Source organism: Pezoporus wallicus, unplaced genomic scaffold (genome assembly GCF_028554395.1).
Source record: "Pezoporus wallicus isolate ANWC-B61680 ecotype Strahan unplaced genomic scaffold, APGP_CSIRO_Pwel_v1 contig_1181, whole genome shotgun sequence".
Taxonomy (NCBI): Eukaryota; Metazoa; Chordata; class Aves; order Psittaciformes; family Psittacidae; genus Pezoporus; species Pezoporus wallicus.
The window spans coordinates 5660982-5686570 of NW_026641428.1; the positions used below are offsets into that span (position 1 = coordinate 5660982).

The 25589-nt window shown below is 41.4% G+C and overlaps 1 long non-coding RNA gene across 1 annotated transcript; it reads left to right on the forward strand.

Annotated features, from left to right (window-relative positions):
• The first annotated feature begins 5831 nt into the window (after positions 1–5831).
• Positions 5832–11233, forward strand: LOC130607052 (uncharacterized). Its single transcript, XR_008974149.1, has 3 exons — positions 5832–5947; positions 7624–7768; positions 8295–11233. It is a non-coding gene; the product is annotated as an uncharacterized LOC130607052 (long non-coding RNA).
• The last annotated feature ends 14356 nt before the right edge of the window (positions 11234–25589 follow it).

Sequence of the window (25589 nt, forward strand, 5' to 3'; positions counted from 1 at the left end):
AGATATGCCAGTTAATGCCTGTATTTATGTTCCCCAGGCACAAAGCCCCAGCTCAGAGGGCAGACATAGGTGGCTGCTGTCAGCCGAGTCATCTCCAGGCCTGCAGGTCTGTCACTTCTTCAGGACCGGTTTCTGCTCCTGCCACACTCTTGTTCCCTGCATGGAACCTGCGGGAGCAAGTGCAGTAAGCGCCTCGATTTTGCTGACATTGCCCCAACAACACTTGGTGTCTCGTGTGCTGGTAATGACGGGGCTTGCGTTGGAGCCTACACGGGCGGATCTGGGATGGGGGACCCAGCGTGGGGATCTCGTACGCCCTATCTCCAGCGTTAACACAAACGTAGTGAGCAGAAATCCTCCCCAGGAGGTCGGCCGGCGTCCCAGACCCGCAGCCCTGGACAGGGTCAAACGCGAAGGGCACATGGGCACGTGCCTCTCCCCGGGGCCTGCTTCCCTCTCCGCGGCCCCGAGCGCTGCGCCGGTAGCGGCGGCCGAGTCCCGTCCAGCGGTGCTGCCGCGGCCCGGCGCGACGCGCTGCCGGGGCCGACCCGGGCCCCGCTCCTCTCGCCCGCCACTGGCTGTGACCGCGCCTGGGCGGCGGCGGGCCGGCTGCCGGCAGGGGGCGCTCTGGCTCCGGGAACGCGCTGCCGCCTTTGCTCGGCCTGCATCCACCTCTCCGGCCCCCCACCGCGGTGTGTTACGGAGCGGCCCGCTGCCGCCCCACGGGGACTGGCACTGGGACGAGGGCTACCCGGGAGCCCTGCAGGTACCTCGGGTTCGCACTGCAGCGCGGGGAGCGAAGAAGCTGCCACCTTCGGGGCACAGCCTGGCCGCCGACCCGAGGGGCGCGGACCGTGGCGCGGGCGCTGACCGTGGCTCAGGTGCGGCCCATCTCGGCTCTCTCCGCAGCAGTGGCGCCGAGCAGCGGCAGGGCAGCGCAGAGCCCGCGGGGAGGAGGAGCTGCTGGCCTCGGCCCCGTGGGTTCTGCGGCCGGTCGGGCCCGGACCCGCGGAGCGAGCCGCCAGCAGCAGAAGTTGGTGACAGCCGTGAGCTGCCCGTGCCTGCCGCCGGCCGCTTCCTTTGTGCGTTTGTGAGCACTTGGGGTGACATTCCTTCCTCCGTGCCCGCGGCGGCGAGTTAACCTTCGTCAGTGCTGGGAGAGATTGTTGTAAACAGACGAAAGGAAGAAAAGCCTTTGTGAGTTTTGCAGAGGTGCTTTAAACACACGGTTAAATGACAGGCGGAAAACGATGTGTTTTTTGTAATTGGCGAGTTTCTTCACATTCAGGTTGATGCGCTTCCTCAGTACAGACACGTATGGCAAAGAAATACTTGGTTTCTTTGAGCATATCTTTGATCACAGTTTATAATTACTACCTATGTACACCTATGTATCTTTTGAGAGTCAGTAATAAAAATTGTTTTTATTAAAAGCCTTAAAGATTAAAAAGGACACAGGAAAATTTGCTGTCCAGCCTAGCATCCGGAGCACTCCTTCCTCTTACGTACGATCCAAGCATTTTGGACTAGATCCTTAGCAATATAATTTGGCATAGTGAACCTCACTGATTTACCTCAGCTGAAGATCTAATTCCAGTACATGACATACTTAGAATATGTAAAAGATATTCCAGAGGCACAAAAAAGCGTGGTCTCGCGTTTCAAGAAAAATCAAACTAAGCCAGATTAAACCAACATAAATTCTTACTCTGTACCACAGTAATTACCTGTCGTGACTGCAAATTCCCTGTTTTCCTCAAGAAATACAGTCATGTTTTTAACCAGAAGCTGCATGCAATGCTTTAAAACAAAAAGAAACAATTTCTTGTTTGATATTTTTGTAATAGATGTGCAATTATTTCACTCTCGGGTATGTGAACAAATCTTTAAGAGTTGAAATGCATTGTGCATTATTATTTCATATCCTGTACAGGCTTTTAGTGACTTCACCATTCCGAGTGGCTTTAAGATGAGATGTTTGATAGTCACATTTTTAAAGTTTTATTTCTGTGGTGTTTTACTTGCCTGGTCAGATTTATCCACCAGTGCTGCGTGGTGACCAGGCAGCAGCTCAGGTAGTGGCTTTTCAATTATTTAAATAGGAGGTTTCCCAAATCCCCTTCTGGAATGAAAGGTTCTTCAGGAGAAGGGGCAGGTTCCCCACACTCAAAGCCGATCTCCCTGCTGACTCCCTTCCCTGGCCTTCCTCAGTGATTTCTCTACCGTGTCAAGGCATTTTGCTACCAAATAAATATTCAGAGGTGGGGAGTGAGGGGGGAGAAATGTGGGAAAAATAGGCCTCCCAGGGAGCTATTGATTTGAGATATGAAACATTGTATTGATACAAGAAAAACTCAGACATAAGGAAGCAGTTTGATATTGCACAATATTTGAGAAAAATCGTGTGCATCTGTTTAGCACAATGTACTGCATAATGACAGCAATCTTCCCTGTTTGTATCTATTCATCTGATTATACAGCGTAACAATTCTTTTTGCCACACATTTGTTTACCAAAGGATTTTTTTTAATGGATAATAAATTAGTAAATCAGATATCGTGCTCTTGGGGAAATGCGTTAGTTGACTCCCTACACACAAGATAGTTGTGGTTCTTATTTTATGTGATACTCAGTGATACTTGCATATACAGATGAAGTTACATGCTTCCCTTGTGGCGAAGACAAAGGAAGTTTTAAATCACAATTTAGCACTCTTTCATCTAGGCACATGTTATTTTGAAAAGCTTCAGTTTTTAACACTGCGGTGCAGCACTGATGTAATGAAGAGCTTTGACTTACTTGAAGTATAACCCAGTGGCCTTCTTTTGATGCTTTTTCCATAGCTATTTCTGCTGCTGCTTCCTGTCCTTGACCCAGTGATACATTGTGAAGTTCTCGTGAGTCAATGGTAAATTCAGACTTGCTCCCTAAACAGAACAATATACTGTACTACTTCGAGCCAAATAATGGAGTGCTCAAACAAGCAAGTGTTGTGTACACAGTGTTTAAATGGCACCGTATCTCATGAGTCATCAAAGTAAAAAAGCAGCCCTCAAAAATACAGTTTCAATAAATCAGCTGAGCTGGGCTATTGTATTGCTTTCTGGCTGGGTATTCTGTATTAGCAAAATACTGCTGTAGCTGAAAAGCAACCCAGAAGTGGAACAATTGATTCCTTCTGATGGATTCCTTACCTATTGCCTATATAAATATTTCAATGCACATAGAAGTGAATATGTTAGAAATGTATCTAAAGAAAAAATAAGAAATGAAATTAGTGTCTCACTAAAGTTAACATTACCCACAGGCAATACAAGGAGCTACACAGAAGTCCTTACGTTGGCATTAGCAGGTGGTTTGGTCAAAAGAGGGTTAGCAAGTTTTCAGCGTATCTAGGCAGTAAGGTCAAAGCTCTTCCTCAAGTATACTTACGCAAAGATGATGACTTATGCTAGTAAAATGCAGAAGAGCAGACAGCTACCTCTCATTTCAGAAAGCAGCCAGCATTCACCCAGGCAGCTGCCTGAGTCAAGCACTGTAACTTTCATCAGATAGTATGTGTTCCAGATGTAACGCTGTCTCCGCATTAATGTGACAGCACTTGGCAGTAATGGAAAGGCCTCATTTATTTCTCTGGTTGAATATCTAAGATCAGTGGTATTTGCTAGCTCCTCTGGTAGAAACTTCTTTTACTTCATGGTAAATGTCATGTTTTCTTATGATTGCTGGTGATAGGGTCTAGTCCAGACTAATCTAATGGCTCAGAATTGACAAGGGGGCCAGTCCAGGGTATGAATGCTCCTGGGGAACAGCACTACCTTCTTCAGAAGTTTTTGTGAACACTGGGCTCATTTTGTTACAAGTTACATTTGGGCAAAGTTCCCATTAATTAAGAATTAGACTTGACAGAGCCTTGTGAAAAACAACAGTAAGGTGTAAGACCCCTCTATGGGGCATAATATTTTATCATGACTTCTGTACAACACACGTTAGGGTCACTCACAGTGCAATCTGTCCTTCAGAGGGCTGAGGCTAGTAATGCAAACTGACAGTGTAAGTCATCCCGACTGATTTGCTGTCTCACATAGTTATCAGGTTCAGGAAAGAACTTTTTTGCTTTTCATTCTCTTAGAAATTTCATTTTTCTGGACATTCTAAACCAGCTTCTGCTTCTCCTTTCCAGGAGCCTTCAGTGTCTCTGTTCAGGTAACAAAATTTATTCATCATTGTCGACACTTGAAAGGTAGAGCCAGTACATTTGAGCACAAGCATATGGATTTTGAAAATCAAGGAAAGGTTTTGATTTAAAAAAAAGCCCCAGTGTATCGGTTCATTATTATAGACACACGGCACCCTGATTTCTGTCCATCATACAGTTAGAGAAAATCAAAGTAACTGGTGAAATCCAGAGAGTTCACAAGGCGTCAGTTTCTGTAAGTAAAAGCTTTAGTACGCAATGGCTCTGCAATTAATAGGAAATATCCATTATATTTATCAGCGTTTATTTTCACAAAAAGTTTGGATTTAATTTGTGGTCAAATTCCTGGTTTAAAACATTTTTAAATCTTTCAAAACCATGCAATGCAGACTGCATATCGTACACATAGAGAAGCATTTCTTCTAGTACATGAGTTTGTTCACAGATGTGTCAGCTTGCAAGACCAGCTAAGCCTTCACTAAAATACAGACAAAATTCTAAATGTAAGGCTCTTCTGCCTCCACAAATTAAATGTGTGCTTTTGTGTGTAAGTCTTTTAGGATGGCAACAAGGCTCGAAACACTCAAGTGTGCTAGGAAAGAGTATTAATACAATATTCCAAGGCTAGTTGAGCTCAGATTTCTTTAAAAGAGGAATAGTTTCTATGAAGAAATTGCCAGATCAAAGATACATGGTGAAATGATTAAAATCTTAGAAGTCTGTAAGAAGTGCATCTAAATTTTCCCCTCCTGTAAAAGGCAAAAAGGCAGCTCCACACCATTAGTTACTGTGTTGTACAGGGATGTGCTGTGTTCTGTTACTTGGTGTTTAATCCAGAAGTGCATTCAGCTATGTATTAGTAGTGAGTGCTGAATTATAAGCCATCAGAGCAGCAAAAGATAGGACAGAAAGAAACTGTTGGCTGCAATTGCCCCTTTGAAAAAGAACAGGGATTCTGAGAGGGCAGGGAAGGAGTTTCCGTGTCCCCAGTGGAGTTTATTATTCTCTGTAAACAGGTAAACCAACCCTGGCTCATGAAGATACTTTAGAATAGGAAATGTTTTGCCTTTGAAATGTACCAGATTACATGTCATTTCAAATAGTGTTCATGGCAAAGATACCCCTGGGACCACCTTACAAGAGCTTTATTTCTTGCCTGCAAATTAGTCAGTTCAAAACACTTCTCTCATCTCTGCCTTCAGCTCTTAATACCACACACGCTGTTTGTAAAATAGGGGAGTGAAAAGACCCTGAATACAATGGTACAATTAGAAAACTAAAACAAAAACTGTAAAGGCAACAACAGGATGGGTTTCAGCCGACAAGGAAAAGAATGAATTTTCGGTGCCTTTTTGGAGGCCTTTCAATAAACCCTCTTTTTCCCCTTTCAGCAGGGGCTCACTGAAGCAGCTATGTTTTCTAAATGGCAGACAGACAATAGCATCTAAATTATTTTTAAGAAAGCACTTATAGCACTAAGCACCCACTACTACTAAATCCGCCTTAGAGGAGAAGGGTGGAGGAAGAAGAAAGGTCAACAAATGTATCAAGTTCTTTGTGTAATGCCTCACTGACATTTTCCAGCTCCCTCAGCTGGCTTTTATTTTTTTATTTTATTTTTTCAGAATCCTGGTAAAATGCAGTAAAGGATTTGAGGTTATTGTCTGTCTCTCTCTAACTTCTGACATCTCTTTATAACAAGAAAGAGTCACAGCCAACTGTAACAGGAGGGCAACACAATGGATCCTGGTAAGACAGGGAAGGGGGGAGGTTCAACTTTGCTGCCCCTTTGCCCCTATTTCTTCCTCACAGAACAGAAGTGCCATCTGTTCCTAGTCCTAACATGCATGCATTTGATTTCCATTCAGTAATAACTAACACAGGAAAAAGATTATCAAGTGATCTAAAGCACTATCAGCATTAGCAAGTCTTCCCCATCCAGTGTTTTGTTTGCACCTCCAAAGATTTGCAGATGAAATGGATATGGGCAAGTGCCTTAATTGCCTAGAATTACTCTCTTCTCTGGTAGAGGACCATATGGTCAAGGTGTGGAACATGAGCAGAGTAAGGATATTTAGGTGCTTTTAGGAAAATCAAATGAGAGGATGGATGGTTAGATTCTTCAACCTGAATTCAGTACACCAATCTCTATCAGTTGGTGCTGTAATATATTGTTTTATGAATGCAAAATCAAGTCACAGCATATTGTGTGAGGCTGGACAGTCAGTATTAAAGTATGAGCATGTTTCTAAAGAATCTGTAAAAATGCCCCTTACGCTTCACAGTCAAATCTGTTGTATTCCCAAGTAAAAAGCCCAACACCACCAAAATTACCTAACACTTTCCAGTCCAGCAAACTCAGTTTAAGGTTGTACTGGTTTTGGTTGGGGTACAGTTAATTTTCTTTGCAGTAGCTGGTATTGGACTATGGATTGCTGGTGAAAACAGTGTTGATAATTCAGGGATGCTTTCCCTATTGCTGAGCAATGCTTACAGGGAATCAAGGCCTTTTCTGCTTCTTACACTGCCCTGTCAGTCAATAGGCTGCGGGTGCACAAGAGTTTGGGAGGAGACACAGACAGAGCAGTTGGCCTCAAATGACTGAAGGGATATTCCATACCATATGATGTCTCACTCAGGATATAAGCTAGGGAGGAAGTTGGCCAGGGGGCACTGCTCAGGAACTGGCTGGGCATTGGTCGGTTGGTGGTGAGCAATTGTTTTCATTTGCATCATTTGTCTTTCTTGGGTTTTATTTCCCTCTCTATTTTTTTTAATGTTCCTTTTCATTACAGTATTATTATTTTCATTATCATTATTATTATTAATCCAGTTATTTTTACTTTTACTATTATCTTCCAGTTATTAAAATGTTCTTATCTTAACCCGTGAGTTCTCTCACCCTTTACCTTGCAATTCTCTTCCCCTCATCCTGCTGAGGAGGGAGTGAGCAAGAAGCTGTGCGGTGCTTAGTTGCCAGCTGCGGTTGAGCTGTGACAATCTTTTTGGCACCCATTGTGGGGCTTGAAGGCTTTGAGGTAATAACAGATTGATCAGAGTGTATTATAAGGGATTTATATTTCCTCTGTTAACAGTTGCAGGTCATGATATTGATTCATGTGTTCTCAACATTAGTTTACTTGATTTTTTTTTTTTTTTTTTGCTGTGCCTGTTAAAGATTGGTGTTGGCTTTTGCAGTTTGCTGTGCTCTGTAGTGATTAGTGATGTTTTGCCTGGGAAATTTGTTACTAAAGCAATGACCTTGAGCTTGATCTGGTATATGGGTTTTGTTCTGAAGCCATTACTGTACATCTTATGGAGACAATTAACAATTGTACTTCTTCCTCTCAGTTTTTTTGTCAAGGAAGTACAAAATAGCACCTTCACTACCTTCTTCCATGATGTTTTCTCTCTTGTTAAAATAGCTTCTCAATATCTTGAACATCCTCATATAGTTGAAATAGCCAGTTGCTACCATGGCAGTGCACCGGTGACAGTATTGCAACAGTCAAGACTTACTGGTTCCCATCCATGTGTTGATCCATTAACTGGAGAGTCAAGGACTGACTGGTAATACTCGTTCACCTTTAACAGTCCCATTTGGCCAGTGTAAAAATCTAATGAAGGGCGGAGGCTAACAGTGGTCTGTTGAGGCTTGAACAAAGTTACACTGCTGCTGAGTGCTGCCTTACCAGATGTGGTGGAACTCCAATATGAACTGGAGTCAAAGGCAGCCACACAGTGGAGGAATTTTTTGAGACAGGGAGAAGAGCAATCCAGATTCTTTTGAAAGCTGGTTTTACTGTCAACCAAAGTAAGGTCAAAGGATCTGCACAGGAATTCAGTTTTTAGGAATAAAATGATATTACTGTTTAGGAATAAAATTACACTATATGTTATTTTCCTTTTCATTATGTGTTATTATTGTTACTGTTACTGTTATTGTTATACTGTACTTATCTCAACCCATTCCAACTCTATTCCCCCATCCTTCTGGGGGAGTGAGGGAGTGGCTCTGTGGTGCTAATTTGCCAGTTAAACCACAACAAAGATCCAAAACTCAAGAAGATCATCTTTTGTTCCTAACTTGCTGCAGGTGCTGGCGACACCATGGGTCCCTCAGTTATGCCCAGTTTTGACTGATGTCTTACTGTTGAAAGCAATTGAGTGCAGCAGCAGATGTCAGCAAAGGAAAGATGCCTACAAAGTGCTGTTGCAAACCATGGTGCAGTAGGTGCAGTGGGATTTCTCTGTCCCAGCCCTTCAGGAATTTCAGTGTTCTTTCTTGTTTTCTTTACCTGATTATTTTAGCAGCCTCTCATTTCTCCATCTTCTTATCCTTTCCCCTTTTGCTGCTGCTGCCTGCCCACCTTGCTACTTAGGCACTTCTATGTCCAGAAACTGACCCTGTCAGATGCCAGCTTTCTTCCCAAGGACTGGGGAAGGACCTCAAGCTTGGGAGAAATGTGGCCAGAGCTGTAATGGTGCAAATAAACTTGTAAACTGGTTCAAGAGGGCAACGCCAAGCAAATGGCTAGCAGGTAGCTTGTGCTTTAGACTAGTTTATTTTGCGCAAGTCAGATATTGCATGCGCTGTATCTGAAGTCTGAAGCTGATCTGTCTGGCAAACCTACTGTTGTCTACATTGTCAAAATACATGAGACAACATTTCATTTTTCCAAATTGCCATTAATTTCATTGCCTTATTTTCTTTCTTTTCCTCCTACACCAGGATGACACTTTTGAAGGGTACTTTTAAGAGCATAATTTGATCAAATGATCCAAGGGAACTCCCTATAGACATCCATGATTTAATGCTAGATCTGTTATAAAGGTTGGCTTGTCTGACAATGGCAATTGGTTTAACTCCAGTTGATTTGTAGTAATAAATATAGTGAGTTTTTTCTGTGTCAGGACTGTAATTTGTTTACACAGCTTAATCAGGAATGTATCAAATAAAGGCAAGACCCGGCCACGTGTGACGGTGAGCGTTTTGAGCATCCCAACCTCACGCAGAGCAGAAGGTGCTCGGCACATTGCTGAAGTCAGCCATTGTGCATATCCTCGTGCGAGATGCTTGCACGTGAGTTCCAGGTGACCTCAAGGAGACTGCAGGAATTCACTGGATGGTTGATTTATGGTTCAGTACTCAGTACACAGATACTCTGTGCTCTGAAAACAAGTAAGGTCAGTAACTGAATCTGAATTTCTTTGTTCTCCCTTTCCATTCTCCATTTGGGATTTCGCTTTCCAGCTCACATCACATGCACTGGAAGTCAAAGATAAGCCTCTTTTACTAGGTTAGTATTTTCATCCTAGTTCTGACTCACATCTGTGCAGGCTTTGGGCTCATCTGCTCTGTGACCATCTACCACTCTTTTCAAAGGGAAGAAGGAAACTCTTGGTATTGGGTGCAAAACTTAGAAGAGATCTGTGCCTAATAAGAGCAAGAACACAGCTGCACAAGACTCAGCATACTTCTCAGACAAATGCAGTGAAGGAAAAGATGACACGTTTAGCTAAATGAGAGATCATTACACAATACTCTTTCCATTCAGCCCCTTCTAGGAGGAAGATATACATGCACAGCAGCACTTGGGACATGAAGAGCTGCTTTAAAAGTAGATGTGGTTCCTGGTGTTTGAGTTGAGGATGGATAGTGGAGAGTGAGAAAATCGGCTGTCCCTGCAGAGGTGTCCTCCAGCCACAGCAGTGTCTGTGAAGTTATGCTTTTCTGTACTTGATGAGAAAGCAGCCTGGGCTGGCTGAGAGCAAGCTCAGTTTGTAGGAGGAGTTTCAGACTGATACTCATTGCCTCAGGAGGAAGTTTCCGGGGGCCCAGCACAGCCTGTTAGCAGCATGAACAGCTTGAGCTACAGCAAGGAGACCCAAGCAGAAGTACACAAACATGTCCATATTCCCTCCTACTGTGGTGAAGCAGGAAGGCATGCAAGAGAGGCCTGAAAATCATTAGGCAAAAGACTTCTGTGGGCTGCATGCTGCAGGCACAGGTGTACACACAGAGTCATAAATGGAAGCTTGTGCAGGGTTCATGCTGTACCAGGAGAGAGAACTGTGCTGTGAAAGAAAGCTTTTCTCTCTCAAACAGATGGATGTAAATGATATTTGAGGGTGTAATGCAGAGAGTCGTGTTCTTTACACTCAGCCTCACGTTGTCAGAGGGTTTTGCTCGCTGCACTGCCCTGTGAAGTACAACAGTAAAGGCCTGCAACAGGAGGGAAAGAAAGTTGTAAGCCAGTGGTAGCACTAGATTAAAACAGCAGCACACAAACACGCTGACCTCTTTCTGAGCAGTAACCTTGAGTGAGAGCTGGATTGATTGATTTTATTCTGCTTGTCCATGAGAAAATAGAGCACAGCAGCACAGACTGTAACTGGCCAACAGTGCTTGCGAGCTTCAGTGATCTTTATCGTGTTTATTTCAGCTTCCAGGTCCTTAAAGATATTTGTGATGTTAAGATGTAGTATTATACTCAGTCTTCTTATTGGCAAAAGGGTATTGACCACAAAAGGCACATTGTGCCTTTTGTGATCTATGAATTTACTGTTAGTCCGGTTAATGTTTCAAACAGCCTAATAGTCAAAATTACAGACCCTACAGCATCAGTACAAACCTTGTTGCTTTTTAGTAATAATGGAAAAATGAATACAGGAAGGCCTCATTAAAAATAGAGTTAAAATTGCTACACAGAAATTTCCCTATTCTCTAGTGTTGTGCTTACTCTTTCAGTCTTTTGGGTCTTTGATTGACACTTCGGTATTTCTCAAAAGGTCTGGGGGAGTATTATGATGAGTCATCACCACGAAGAGTGCAATACTCATGGGAGGGGATGTCTTTCTCCTCAGTCTGGTGTCTGCTTGGATTTAGTTTTATATCTTTTCTTAACACTATCAGTTTACTGTGATTAAATGACTGATTCGTGTCATCTGTGTCTGCACTCTTCCCCGTGACTTATTCTAGCAGTCCACAATGAGTAATCATTTGTTGTTACTATAGACTAGAGTTAAACTAAAAAATCTAGTCAAGAATGTCTTAGAGCTGGACAAGCTACAGTTAAAAAAAGTTAAAACATATTTAGGCACAAACAAACCCATGGAATTGATGAGACACTGCACTGTCAGTACAAACCTTGTTGCTTTTAACTAATAATGGCAAAATCACACTTACTGGGCGTGCGTTATGTCAAGTCCCTTTGGATATGCTGTGAATTGCCGAGTTCAGCAAGGATTTGCAAACTTTTCTATGACTGCAGAATCATGACTGAGCAGCAGATACTGTTTGCATTCACACTTTCCTATCTTCTGTTGAATCAGGATAATATATATAGGTCTCACTGACCTGTATTTCTTCATTGCTATCAGGAGACCAGGTAAGAAAAAGCGTTTGATTTTCATCACTGATATAATTTGCACAATCAGCAGGAATACTGCAGTCATTAAAATGAGAGCTACAGGTTGTAGAGATGTAGGAGACCATAGTGTAACCTATAAGGATATAGGATAATTAAGGTCACATGCTTGAATCTAAGATACATCACACACACAGAGGAACAGTGTCAGACAGGTTTTACAAGAGGTAATACACAACAGTTTCTGGAATTGGGTCTATACACATACGACTGGATCGCATGTATATATGATTTAGAGACTGATTAGACATAGAAGGAGAAATATCATAGTCACAGCTGGTTAACTTTTGAGCTAAACAGTTGTCTGAAGACTGGAAACTAATATCTTCCCGTATCTATTGCATATTTCAGTGCTATTTCTTGGCATTGCTCTGAAAAGACTCACTGGTATATTCCATTTTCTTGGACAGTCTGTGTTCACAGATGCACATCTAGAATATCAGAAACACTTGTTATACATTTCCAAAATTATCAGCTTCTTGGTAGCAAAAAGAACTTTTTCATCAGCTTGGTACATGACTACATATCCTACCTACATGCAGTGTTTGGAAATGTGTTAAATCCAACATGGTTTAAAATACCTCCAACACAATATTACACAAACTAATATTTTTTAAATATTATTAAAAATCTTATTTAAAAATATTTATCAAAAATATTTCTCTTGGCAAAAAAATGTGCAACTTTTTGATCCATCTTTTCTTCTATGTTTCATAAGCACTCAAATTTTCAACCATATTTGTAGCATATGTATATTTTCATGTTACAGTGATAGACATTCATATCTTGGCGATCTGTTAAGCACGGTCACTCTCAATGACAGATGTGCAGTGCTCATCTGGAAGAACCTCACTGTGAGAGTGCCAGAACCTCCCAGGGCCCCTCTGCCAATATTTGACCATTTTTTCCAAATCCCTGGTCAGAATTGCCCATTCTCTGACTTCTGCTGGTTGCCTCTTTCCTGACCTTTGCACGTCTGAGGAAAACCTGGCTGTACTTTCAGGAAGCAGTAAATCCCCCTGCCCTCCTGGCCTTTTCAGGGCTGAAGAACCGCAGCCTCTCTTCGCATGCTACCTGCTCCAGCCTCCACTGGATGAGAGCCAGTAGGTTAATGTCTTTCTTGTACTGCAGGAGATAAAATAATTAGACTCATACTTTTCATTTATAGCACCTATTCTTGTTCATATACTTACTGGAGGTGTAACACTTTTAACTGGTTTTACAGCTGTACCCTCTTCTTGAGTTTTATCCTGTTCAGTTTAGTTGGATGTGCTCCTACTTCAGCTTTCAATCTCCTTCCTCTGAAGTCCAAATTTCTCCTTGCACTGCCAGTTCTTCAGTTCCCTCTGTTACCACTTGCCAAACAGCCCATGTTTCAGCACATTATAGGCTTTTCAAGTTAAAAAAATCATTTCTTTTTTCCATTTAATTTGGAAAAGTCTTGTTCTGCTTGCTGAATACACCTGCAGGAAGGTGGAGCCCAAGGGTATGGTCCCCTCTGATGAGCTGAATAACATGCTGGCCTTTTACCAACAAAATTTAGTAAGGAAAATACTTTTAAAGAAGATGCAGTATTAGAAAATCAGTGGAGTAGCAGAGCTCTTCTGAGGTTGCCTCTGCAAAACTTCTGACAGCATGTGGCTCTGTCGTATCCAGGTATGGAGTGCTCCTGTGGTTCCTCTGCCGTCTATGACAGCAAAGGAGACTTGGAATTTAGCAGAAAGTGTTCTCTCTTCCGACGGATCAAACTCAAAGAACCTTCACTGTTAGGAATATGACCTCTTCAGGTACTTACAATTATTTACTTACCGTTATAAACAGTAGAAAATTGCCAAATCATCCTAGCAAAGGGAATAGAGCTGCGACTGCAGGTGTCAGAATTTAGTACAGAAGATGGTGTCTCCAAAATTTGTTTTTAACTGTTTCAAAAGGCTGTATAAAGGAGGGCAGGAAGCAAACCATCAGGCAGTGATAGGGCTTTTTCTTCCCCTCATTTTTTACTTATTTTTTTGGTGGTCTAAGAATAGAGGGAACACATAGCAAGCATCTTGCTATTAAATTTGCCCATGACAAATAGTGCAGCTGCATGTAGTGTGCAGGAACATCTGTAGAATCACGACATATGCAGAATCCCCCACACTAAAAGCGTGACATTATACTGAAAACAGTTCAGTTGAAAAAAGCAATATAAATCCTTTTTATATAATTTTTCTCCCCCTTCTCTTTTGAATTAGGTTAACTGAAAGATTCTGTCACTCCTTCATGTCGTCAGTAAAATTCACAATATAAAAGTAACTAAGCATTTCAGGAGTGTCTCCTTCTTTCAAGTCTGTCTTTCCTGAAGAAACAGAAAGTTTAATAAAGAATAACCAGTGGCAGAAATGCACTAGACACCAGAGCTTACTCCAAGTGGAACTTGACAGAGTTTGCAGATGCAATTTAATTCTCCAGAAATCAAGGGGTGATTTTCTGTGTCTCTGTATCTTGTGCAGTTTTTCAGTTCAAAGTGAGAGGTACAATTGCTACCATCTTTGCTTCACCTATGTCAGTGACAGCACAAAATACAGAGATATAGAAAATATGTCTAAAATGTATAGCTTTCTAAAGTAAGGGGCATCTCCTTGCTCAGATTTTTTGAGTTTCCATAGCTGATGTTCAAATGCAGCTGTCATGGAGTTTAGTAGAAGTTCCTTTAAGCTCCACAGTCATAAAGAAGGACTGTGCCTTTTCCAAAATCCTTGAAGTCTTTTATTTTCCCCTGAATGATTTTAACAAAATGTTTGCTTCTTTCTTTCAAGTCTTCTATTCTTTGCTCTCTGAAATAGTTTCTTTGCAAGCCTTAAAGTAAGAAACTTTATGATAGCAACGCCAACACTGAGTTTTGTAAAGTCAGAGGTTGTCTGAAGACTGTGTAATGATAATACCGTGACAAGGCAAACACATGCAGGTATTAATGCCTGGATCATCACTGACTTGTTTCTTTGGAAACATCTTTCAATTGTTAGGAGAGCTCAGGCGTGATAACTGTGAGACCATTTCCACATCCTTTACGCAGACTGCAGGGCAAGCCTGAAGCTGGAAGGGTCAGCCACTTGTGTCATAATTTTCAACTCTATGCCCAATAAAATCCTGCAACCTAAATGTGAAAATGCAACTCCTGAGAGAGATTTCCATTATGATTTTATTGATGGTGTAATTTTGAGTTTACTGACTTGCTGATATTCTTTGGTCAAGTCCTTTGTCTTCATATGAACAAAGCCTTGTTTTCCTATTTCAGAGACATACTGTGTGTGAGAAGGTTTTTAAAGCACTCTGATGATGGCAAAGATATGTAAGTACAACTGAATTAACTGACAACATTTGCTTACTATTAATGGTATATTAATCTCTTAATTACTTTAGATATGATTCCTTATTTAATAATACGAAGATTTTTAGCATCCACTTCCCATTTTGCATGTTCAGTAACTGCTTGCACAAGATACATCATCATCTGCATCACCACTGCTGAAAGGAATATCATACACCCTGCAAAGCACTTTTGTTGGAAAATGCCCTTAATAACTTTTCAGTGTCTGACTTTCACATGAAGAAACACACATCCGGTGGTCAGATGTTAACTGCAGTCAACTGTGGCCACTCCAAGCTAGAAACGAGTGTCTGGCTGATGCATCTGGCTCACTAATCCTTCCATTGGTGGTGCCTGTGCTTTAGCACAAGCTAAATGTAAATGTTAATGGTCCAAAAGATGCAAAGAGCTCCATGTAGTCCTAGGCTCCAATTAATAATATAAATAGTGGTACAATGTTTAACAAGTTAGCACTATATGGAGTTGTGGAAAAATGTACCAGAGAAAGCTACATTTATATGGTATGTAGAATGGAGCACTGAGATTCCCCCTTTGCAGCTTTTACTTTAAATAAATTGAAGAGTTTTATGGTGATTCAGAAAGTTTTGTTTTTCTTGTGATAGACAGTGATTCTTGGAGAGCAGACACATGGATACATTCACCATGGATAAGTGTTTTGAGAAACGCAGATTATGAAATAAAGAATACAATTCTAAAAAATAAACTTATTTTAGACCCAAAGGAGCCAAAGTCAGCATCAAAAATGATTATTATTGCAGATGATCTAATTCTTTCAGTTGTTTGTCTTCATTTCAATTATTTCTGTTGCTGAGAGATTTCTTGTTTACAGCTTCTCAGCCAGAAGAATATCCCGAAGGAAATTACTGTCAGCAGCCAAAACCAGTATCCGTAATTCATCCTAAAGCACTGTCAACTTAATTTTAAAGTAGTTTTTCTGCTTTATGTATTCATGCTGAAGTGGTAAGTTTACAAATCCATAAATCAAACCATATTAATAAAGGAAATATGTTTCTCTCTCAGATATTCTGTTTTCCTAAACATTTTTTGTAAGCATAGATTTTAGTAATTAATCCTTCAACTACTAGAAAAAGGACAAAGAAATAAAGTTGTGAACTGTATTTATTTTGTTCATCAGAGGGAGGTTTAAAACAGAAAATCTAGCTAACTATTGCCTACTCAACCCTAATAAATGCACACTGAACGTTCAGATCTGTGACCATTTCCTACACTTATGTCTGGGAGGAGCCAATACACAAGCCATGCCAGCCTCCTTTACTGAAGAAAAATGTCAGGTGCTGATCCCCACTTGGTGGAGCCAGCTGTTGAGCAGAATTACCAGGGTGGCACCCTGCATCGCATCTCAAAGCGTTCCCCATTTCAGGTCATACCTGCTGTGTGTCAGGTGAACATGGATGTGTTGTGCCATCAGCATGTAGAGGTGTTTCTGTGCTCTGAAGAAGCTGCTGTTTGATTTACAGTTATTAATACTCATATTCTGGCATTCAGTCAGGGAAGCTCTGTGCTACTGAAAGTACCAAAAAGGCAACAGAAGGTAACAGGTACATGTAGGACCTTGAACCTTAGGGAAAGCTCTTCTGGATGCTTATGCTCCACTGGGAGATTTTTTTTGTCACTAGTAGGATGAATTGGTACCTACCTTTACTAGGCCATTTAGCTTGTCAGCCTGCCACCAAGTCTGTGGAAGGCAGCTGTTCCCTGAAGGCAATGATGTCCTCCTGCAGGCCGCAGACTGGGTGTCCTTCAATTTCCCTTGCCTTTTATGCAAAAGGCCTAGGGCCAGGAAAAAGTATGAGTTTTGCATTGCTTCAGATACCTTAGAATTTCATGGTTTCAGACTGGGGGGTTTGCTGAAATCAGTCATTTATGAATTCAAAAACTGACTTCAAGCAGTGTTATGATGTCCTCTGCAGCCTGAAACTGTTCTGCACGCTTCTTGGCTGCCTGTTATGGGTATATTAATGTCTCTGTGTCCACAGTTCAGCTGTGTGTATCATCTACTGTCCATAGGAAGGTTTAATGGATTGAAAACGGAAAGCAGATTTGCATACAAGCATTACTTGTAGGCTACTGAATGGCATCTGGGAACATCAGTGTAATTCTGCTCCTAGCTGTGTTGTGACATCAGAGCCATCTCCTGGGTAGCAAAGTTCTCCTAGGTTTATAATGGCAGAAATGAGTTTGGATTTTGAGTTCCTCTGAGCACAGTGAGGAGCATTTATGCATATTTGTGTATCAGGCTCAACTTCCTGAGGCCAGTGAAAGGTACACTGTGCTCTGAGGTCTCCAGCATGTGCAAGTGCTATTTGGGGGCCTGTGGCAGGCATGGTACTCATGAAATGTCCTGAGTTGGGCTTTCCAAATGTTTCCAAACTGGTCTCACACATCCTGATTAAGAACGAAGGTGACTCAAGTTCTTTAGGTCTGAAAGTCTCATTTAGAGAGCAGATTTGGAAACTTTCTGTGGAGAATCAGTGAGAAAGGGGGTGAAACCTATGTCCCTGAGTACAAGAGCTTCGACCTGGCAGTCGGTGTGTGGTCTCGTTTCTGCTCTTCTGCACACTGGGGAAAAAACATGCAGAATTCATTGTCCCAGGACACAGCTTATCGCCACAGAAAGAGCAAAACCTCAGCATGCATTCAGGCTCAGCACTGCATCTGGCATTTACTGAATTGCAGCCACTTTCTGAGTCTCAACACACCATGAAAATCCTCCTTGAATCAAATGCTCCTGGGGGAGCAAGAAATTCAAGATGCTCTTCCACCCTGGGCTAGTGCATACCACTAGATCAATACTCAGCATAAAGAGCTTTCTGCTTGTCAGTGCAGTATGGGGGTGGCAGTCGGGGGTGGGACACTCATCATAACAAGCAAAACAGGCAGCACGTAAGGGAGCATCAGAAAAAGAGGGTAGCAATAAAAAAGGGGTGGAAGCTACAGCACTGAATGGGGCATTGTGATGGCTGAATTCAAAAGTGTTTTGCTTCTCAGCTTGAACTTTTTAATTAAGGAATTTCACAGTAATTTTGGCTAAGCTTAAAGAGCAATAATTTCAGTGCTCTGGCTCAGTGAATACTTTCTTGCAGTCACACTAAGCAGCAAAGATCAGAGCCAGAGGAATTCGGTGCATTAACAGCACTTTGTCTCCAGCCTGCGCTGCAAGTAAGTGCTGTCCTGTGGCAACCTTCTTGGGGTCAAGTGATTTAGAGAGCTTAGACAAGGCTGGGGTTCAGGATCCTGATATACTCAGACACAATCCTGAGTAGCAGAGGCTGTGAGGAAATATTTTCTGTCATTTACTAGAGGGGCAGGGGAGGGAAGGGAGGACTCCTGGTAGCTGTAGGAGGGGCAGTAGGCACAGCTAAACTAGAAGGAGGGGAAGGGCTCGGGAATATAATGAGGAGGTGGGGGAAATGACACTGGAATAAAAGGGTGACTATATGAGATACCCACTCATCCTGGCCTTCCTCTGTTCAAAGCACTCCCTCAAAGGGTGGGTACGAGACTTGAATAGAGGGGATGGATGTCAAAATATTTTCATAAGGAATATAGTGTAATAAATCAGAGAAAAAGGGCAGAATGGAGGTGAGGAGCAAACGGCAGGAGAATTATTTTTATTCTAAGTGAATGATTATGTCTCCTGGGTGATTACACATCAGGATGGTGGTGTGTTGGGGAGGACTGTTCAGCTAGGTAGAAAAGAGTGCTCAAATTGCAATCATTGAACTATAGTGCATGCAAGGGTGTAGATATGACAAATAAAAGGGTGTAAAATAGACAAGTATAAATCTAGCCAGAGACAATGTGTCCGGGGCACTGTGATCCACGGGAGTTAAGATAACTGTCATACAAGCGTCGGAAGACAGTTTTCAGAGGAAGATACTTTGAATGCTCTCAGAACATAATCAGAGAGAGAGCTGACGGAGAAAATAACAGACTATTAAAAAATAATTTGAACACAAATAACTTGCAAGTACTGGGTCAAATACAAGGTCGATCATTCCTTACAAGTTGTTTACTAAAACGGGGCCTCCAAGCAAGAAATACCTGCTGTACACCACGGACCTGTAGAAATCATACCAGTAGAGGGCTGATGAAAGTCAAGGGATACAGTGCCAGTGTACTGTATCCCATTCATTATATTTTGATGAGCTTGAAGTAGGAAAATGCTTTCGCAGAGTTGTTGTGGTACCTGGGGCATTAAGAAAACACCTTGTGCAACATAAGGAGTTCAGAAAAAAATCATTGCCATGTTTCCTCAATAGCGCAGCAGCTGTTTTTACTCTTACCAGTACTTGTAGCTGCCAACTGGCTCCTTTCCTTTTTGACTCAAATAGATAACTTTTAAATCTGAACCAGATTTAACTTCTATCTATTTGATCCTTGGCACTGAGGGTTGATCAGTATATGCCAATGATGACTACATATATAAGGCCAGGGGATTTTTGTGGCTATGGTATTGCTAGGCACTGCTGCCAATTTTCTGTTTAGCAATTGTTGGATGATCCATCCGCACAGTGACTAGATCGAGACCTTTTTTTTCCTGGAATGAGGACCTGGAATAATAAAGGTTAAGTTTTAAATTCCTGGTTAGAGAAGCTGCTATGTCTCAGCATTCACTCATTGTTTTATTTTTGTTTTGTATGAATAAGCAGCATTAGTGGGAAAAAGCATAGCCTTTCTCCTCACTTCACTCAAAAATCAGGGAAAAAACATGTGAGGATTCCTGCACTGAATCCACCAGTCCTTATTTTGTCTCCAAGAGGTTACTGGCAACTTAGTGCTGGGGAATTTCTGAACTCATCTTTGCTCCATGTGGAGCAAGGTTGGCAAGCATTATGGGAACTTTTACCAGCTGTGCTTTCAGATGTTTAAAATTACAGTTGTATTGCTTTATTTACATGCTTGTGTTTTATTTCCAGGTGGTTTATGAGAACACAGAAGATTACTTCAGAGCACCTTTTTTCTACAGGTTAAAGGAGACTGTTCCAACATTCCCACCATGTGCTGCCCAGGTACCCTCTTGCAAAAGCAATCTTTTGGTACCGTAGAGAGTCACACAGTGCTGATCAGATCATGTGCAGCCTGTTATGTTCACCAGTATATGGGAATACAGCAAGGAAAAGAGAATACTGAAGCTTTAGTGGTTTGGTGCTCCTGACAGTGTAATAAGTTGGAACAAATTGCAAAAACTATGAGTTATTCTCCATAGCAGTCTGGCAATCAGAGAGACCCAGAGCACAGAGACAGTCACTGACACTACATGCTGTTCCCCTCCGTCCCCAGACCAGCTTTCTGCCCAAAGTTAATGATTCATAAGATTCTACACTGATTTCACTGCTTCTCCATTTGCATAAGTAAAAGCTTATGCAGCTTCTGTAGGGAGATTCTTAGTGAAATTGCAGTACAAAACATTGGTATTATATAATTATAGTAGTTCATTGTAGCTTAAATGAAATTGTTACTTTAAACTTGCTCTAAGTGGCTGACAATGGAACTTCTGTGTGACACACCTACAAAACAATGAGTTAATCGCAATATGCGTCATTTTTAATTTTTCTCTTTAATTTTTCTTTCCGTCTTTCTCTCTTTGTAATTAGCATGAAGGCCATCCTTCAGTCAAAACTAGCCACCTGGAAAGTTTCAGCTTGTAATATGCAGCTTTTTTTTTGTGGAGTGTGAATGTGCAGAAAAGGAGACCTTTCTCCCCACCCCTCCTTCCTTGCATAATTCAAACAGGAGTGAATGAATTTTACTCAGACTTGCAAAAAGAAAAAAAAAAAATCCTATTTCAGCTGATAGCAAGCATGAAAAATTTCAGATGAAAGGTTTATTTTTTTTTTTAAAAGAATACTATGAGCATGGGAGAACAGCAGGTTAAGACATAAGTCTCAGTGCAGCCTTAACTATAACAATTGCTAGCAAGCAAATGCTATATCCGAGCACTAAATCTTGCTTTGTGCTGCCCTGGTGCACCGTAGTGGGGAGAGAATAGAATAATAAAAGCCGGTCCCCTTATGCAAACAGCAGGGCATAGCACTTAGCTGAATACAAGAAGAAGGTGAGCCTGCCTACTGTTCTGGCTTGCTAACCATATTCCCAAGGTCTGTGGGTTAGTTGTCACCTCTAGCTCCAGTCAGCTAGCAAATGTACTTCAAACACTAGCAAGGGGCACGTTTTGGTCCTTTCCAGAAGAACATTTTACCAATTCATTGCCTCCAAATATACTCTTCTATTAAGGAAGTATTTGAAGGAGGTTCATATAAGCAATATGGTGGCTTAACAGGTCAGAAAGGGAATGGTCTAGCTGCTAGATTTTTCTGATTAACCGTGTATTTTTAAAAATACAGAGCTGTGAAGAAGGTATTATATGCAAGCCCTCACTTACCTTATTGCTTTTCAAGCAAAATGGGCAGAGATTTTGGCTCATTCCGGTAACACTTTGAAAATTGACTATTACAGGAACGAAAGATTGCGATCTGGAACACTTTTCTGCATCATATTTTTATCTTCCTAATATATCACATTTTCTGTTCCAAATACTGCTCTTCTGGTAAGTCCAGCTCTCCTTTTCTACCTAGAAAACAAGATTAAAGAAACATTCATTTACTCACCATTAATTGAAACCTGCCCACCTACTGTGGCTAAACAGTAGTGAGTACTTCAGTATTAACTTGCAGATTCACATCTATTAGGGGATCAACAGAAAGGATTTGCATGTGGCAAGCCTGGACATAAGAAAATCCCTTTTTGGCCTGACACAAGTTGACTGTTCCAAGTCGAGTTTGGCAGTAAGTGACCAGAATTGAGTTGTCAGCATCCTCCTGCACAGTGGAAAAAGTTATTGCTTTCTTGTGTGGATGCAAGAGTTTCTGTGGGAAAACAGAATATAATCATGGTTCTGAATGTCTCTGTGGATTGGTAATGTCTCTAACACATAGATCACTTGTGCAAATTCAGTCCCAGCTGGATGGGAAATTATTGAAAATGGTTGTTGTTTGATTGATATAAAATGAGTTGTCAGCTTGATTCAATGCCTCCAGGGCAGATGTCTACGGCATAATTGGCACCTGTCAGAAGCAAAGGATTCCTTGGTACAGAGTAACAGCCACCCAAAACAGTTTTTGCGTGCCAGGGCTCAGAGAAGAATGCAGGAAAAAAACAGTTTCTACTTTTGGGCAGGATGTTTTATGTCATAAAGTCAGTAGCAGATTTGACATGACACTTGGTGCAAGCTTTTCCCTGAGACCCTGGCTAGACACTATCACTTCTGCTGCTGCTTGGTCAATAATTTCCCTAAGAATTAGAAATGCTAACACACATTTACTGATTTTTTTTATTATTGTCATGCTAAAGGTATACTGATAAAGAATGATTAATAAAGAAATTGTTACATATTTGCTTATTCTAAGAAACGTTGTGGACAATTTTATTTTCCTATTTCTTGAGCAATTCTCCTCACAGCAATAACCTAACCATACAGCTAGGGAAATAAGAGAGTGTCTCCTCAGCCAAAAATAAGGACAAGAAACAGCCAGGACTGATGGTACAGCAGTATTACATAGTGTCAGTATTACAGTTTGCTAACAGTAAATAGTGACCTAGTGTTCACCACAGACTGGATTAAAATGTTTTTATCCTGTACATCACCAAACAGCCATCAGACGGTTACTACTGCCTGTGACTGAGCGTGGTACAGCTAACAACAGGCATGAATTCAATTTCCCATCCCCAATCTGTTGAGCTGGCCACCTTCTTCATGGAGCTGGTGCTTTGGGAGGTACCAGCTGAAGGGCTCTCCATTAAAACACATTTTACTGTCTTCATCTAGTGCATGGCTCAACTTTCCTTCTTTCCTTTTATCTCTGTTTCCTCCTTTAGATTTTTCATTATGCCTCCCCCCCCAACATCCACACACTTTGCCTTTCATCTCTATATGTATGCTATTCCAGCACTTGTCAGCCCCAGCAGGAGGCACATGGTAGAACTAAACAATATGATACGTTAGGTGGAAGAAAATATTATTATCAGATGCCCTTAGGACAATCATTTATTGTCATACTTTAAAGAGGCCTGCTATGTTATTTCTTTTATTATTCTGTATTAAGTACATGTTTTAATTTTACAGGCATTATTAATTACTAAAATATATTACACTTTCAGGCAGGATGTTAACATTTTACATGCATTCATCTTTCTTCTTTAAACAGAAACAATGGGCCCTCTGCACTGCCCTCCCTCCCCGCTAGTCAATAAATCCTTTCTATTGATTCAGGAAATAAGTCTAAGCCCTGTTTTATATTTTAAGTTCCACTAGTCCCACACTCAGCCATATAATTTTGCTTAATAACAAATGGATCTTCTATTTTTGATGGTTACTACATGTTTGGTTATCAAACTCAGCTTGAAAGTACAGGGTAGAAGAGCACAAAACCTATAATGGCAGTGAGGCACCACAAGAGACTTCCTAAATGAATGTTACAATAAAATAAAGTAGCTGTAAAAAGTGTGTATATAAAAAGCAGCTTCATCAGTAGATGAATTGTAAATGAAAAATCCATCAGTGAGAATGGATTCCCTTGAGCCAGCCTGGATCAACAGACAATATGGATTTTTGATAATTCATGGCTTTGCCATTATTTATTCTCTCCTGAAATACCCATTGCAAATCTCAGAGAGATAATTAGAGAATTATCATACTGCTTAACTAAGTAGTGCAAATTGTATTATGTTCTATGTATCCCAACCCAGGGCAGTATCATTAGCGTTGTTTAATTGTTACCAATATAGTCATCGCATTTTAATAAATTGCCTTCATTGTCAATATCTACAATCGACTATTTCTCTTCTCTTAATGTTCATGGACAGGTTAGTTACCAGGTAATCTTACAGTTAATATATACCACAACGAGGCAAAAATGTAAGAAAATGCAAAGGTCAAAACCATGTTTCTATTATGAAAAAAAATGAATGATAATGACATAATTTTTTCAGCTCATCAGGTTCTTTGCTAAGTGCCTCTGTTATTGCCAGATCAGTAGTGTATAACAAAGAAGTGCTTTCTGTAGGCTGCTTCATTAGCCTGCCCTGTAGGACCTCACCTCAGACCTTTCACTAATCTGTTGGCCAGCTCAATAGCCTTGTTAGTTCTATTCACTTCTTCCTGGCAGCGGATTTTCTCAGCTGTAGCTCTCTCAAAGGCAGTGGTTAAGGCAGCCAGGATTGTGTCTATTTCCTTCAAATAAAAACAGTAAGAAACAACTTTGGACATTGTGAGAGCACATAAAAATATTTCTGCTGTCCCATTTTATATTTCTGAAAGTTAAATTACACAGTGCAAGAATGGTGTAAACATTAACTGCGCTCACAATTTTGTCTAGGTCATGCTCCAAAGGTGGATTCAGGAAAACCTGGGGAAAAATGTGGCTGATCTTCTGATTTCCCCCACTTTTTCAGAGCAGCCTTCAAAATGAAACTACAAACTTGATCTTATATCAGCAAAAAATAAAAAGGAATGTCACCTTTTTCCTGAGGATTCTGAAATAATAAGTGAAATAATAGAATGTGTTTCTTATTACAGATATATATCCTCTAAAGGAGATCAAAAACTTGAAAAGGTGGCTGTTCGGAAACTAAAGAGAACAGAAAGGCTTAAAGATAATAGATAAAATACTTGAAGATGCACAAGTCAATGTTCTTTGCTGACTTTCAGCTAGGCTATGCTTCCCAATTCACAATCCATTTCTGAAAACGTAGCCTGAAATCCCCCATTACCTTAGATTTGCGAGCAAGCAGCTCCATGTCTGGTCTATCAAAGCATTTAAGCACACAAACAGTCCCACTGGGTCAAAGCCTTAGTTATTCCCAGAGAGAGGAGTGGAAGATAATTCAGCATGGGTGACTGAGCATGAGGACAACGCAAGAACGACACGAAACTCAGGGGAGTCACAGGCAAAGCACCCAAATGACTCTGAGTGCAGAAGCTGAACTGGCTGGGGAGCTGATAAATGAAAGGTCAGAAAGGTACTGTAAGACCCCAACGTGATGAGGCACTTGAGGTGTTGTTTGGTGCATACGGACAGAGCAAGTGGCTGGAGCCTGGGGCTGTCAAGGCATCCAATGAAACACATGTGAAAGAGGTGAAATTCCCTCCAGCGGGAACTCAGCCTGGCAAATAGATGCCCATGCAGTGTGACAGAACTCAGCAGTATTCCCCAGGGAAAGTAAGTCAGAGCTGAGCATGGCTCTTGGGAGTGGGCTGTGGTTTATCCCAGCTGTGCTGCTGACAAGCTCTGTGCACCCTGACGGCAACTGAGACCGAGGGACGACATTGCCGGGAATCTCCTTAGGGTAAGGCTGAAAGAGGTCCTCAGAGCACCCTATTGCTTCCTCCTTGAGAACAGCATCAAGCTGTACCTGTGTGCATAAAAAGGAACTGGGTGATGGGGCAGATAGATATTTTATTGGGAAGGTTTGGAAGAACAGAGTAAATGACAGAACAAATGTTTCTAGATGATGCCCAAAGATACAACTTTAAGAAAGGCCCAGTGGGAGTTTTGCAGCCCCCACACAG